Source organism: Suricata suricatta, chromosome 13 (genome assembly GCF_006229205.1).
Source record: "Suricata suricatta isolate VVHF042 chromosome 13, meerkat_22Aug2017_6uvM2_HiC, whole genome shotgun sequence".
Classification (NCBI taxonomy): domain Eukaryota; kingdom Metazoa; phylum Chordata; class Mammalia; order Carnivora; family Herpestidae; genus Suricata; species Suricata suricatta.
The window spans coordinates 60,418,283-60,420,037 of NC_043712.1; positions in this window are offsets into that span (position 1 = coordinate 60,418,283).

The following is a 1,755-nucleotide window of genomic DNA, read 5'->3' on the forward strand; positions in this document are numbered from 1 at the left end:
GGCTGTTCCTCCTCTTGCGCCACCCCGGTTCGGGATTCCAGCTGCCCAGCAGTTATCTATGGAGTGGGTTTCTGTCTCCACGCGCAGCCAAGCGTTCTATACCTCTTCCCCAGAGACAGTTCTATGAGCGTGTTCCGACTCTGTCTCTTCCCTTTGTCTCCCGGGCGCCCGGCACTTGTGCCACGTTGGGCTGGGGATCTTACCTCCCCTGCCCGTCTGGGCTGGCCCGTCCTCGGATCTCCCCCGTTCGCCCCCACTCACTCAGGTATCTTTGAGGTTCTATTCCCTCTGGAGTTCTTATTTTCTCCTTCCGCTCTCTCAGTTGAACGTAATAGCCTTCTCAGTTCGAAAAACGGTGCGGAGGGAGTTTACAGAGCTCCCTTCCTCTCCGCCATCTTGGCTCCACTAGTGCAGATGCTTTTTATCTTGATGAGGTCCCAAGAGTCCATTTTTGTTTTCATTTCCTTGCCTTTGGGGAAGTGTCGAATAGGAAATTGCCATGGTTGAGGTCAAGGAGGTTTTTTCCTATTTTCTCCTCAAGCGTTTTGATGGTTTCCTGTCTCACATTCAGGTCCTTCAGCCATTTTGAGTTAATTTTTGTGTATGGTGTAAGAAAGTGGTCTAGTTTCATTCTTCTGCATGTTGCTGTCCAGTTCTCCCAGCACCACCTGCTAAAGAGGCAGTCTTTTTTCCATCGGATATTCTTTCCTGCTTTGTCAAAAATTAATTGGCCGTACATTTGTGGGCCTAGTTCTGGGTTCTCTATTCTATTCCATTGGTCTATGTGTCTGTTTTTGTGCCAATACCATACTGTCTTGATGATGACAGCCTTGTAGTAGAGGCGAAAGTCTGGGATTGTGATGCCTCCCGTGTTGGTTTTCTTCTTCAATATGACTGTGGCTATTCGGGGTGTTTTGTGGTTCCATACGAATTTGAGGATAGTTCTAGATTTGAGAAGAATGTTGGTGCAATGTTGATGGGGGTTGCATTGAATGTGTGATTGCTTTGAGTAGTAATGATATTTTCACAATGTTTATTCTTCAGATCCATGAACAGGGAATGTTTTTCCATTTCTTGGTGTCTTCTTCAATCTCTTTCCTATGTTTTCTATAGTTTTCATCATATAGGTCTTTTACATCCTTGGTTAGGTTACTCCTAGGTATTTTATGGTTTTTCGTGCAATCATGAATGGGATCAGTTTCTTGATTTCTCTTTCTGCTGCTTCATTATTGGTGTATAGGAATGCAACCGATTTGTGTACATTGATTTTTGTACCCTGCAACTTTACTGAATTCATTAATCAGTTTTAGAAAGCTTCTGGTGGAGTCTGTTGGGTTTTTCATGTAGAGTATCATGTCATCTGCGAAAAGTGAAAGTTTGACTTCTTCTTTGCCAATTCAGATGCCTTTATTTCCTTTTGTTGTCTGATTGCTGATGCTAGGACTACCAGCACTATGTTAAACAACAGTGGTGAGAGTGGGCACCCCTGTTGTGTTCCTGATTTCAGGGGAAAAGCTCTCAGTGTTTCCCCATTGAGGATGATATTAGCTGTGGGCTTTTCATAAACTGCTTTTGTAATGTTTAGGTAAGTTCCTTCTATTCCGACTTTCTCAAGGGCTTTTATTAAGAAAGGGTGCTGTATTTTGTCAAATGCTTTTTCTGCATCTATCGACAGGATCATATGGTTTTTATCCTTTCTTTTGTTAATGTGATGGATCACGTTGATGAATTTGCGGATATTGAACCATCCCTGTA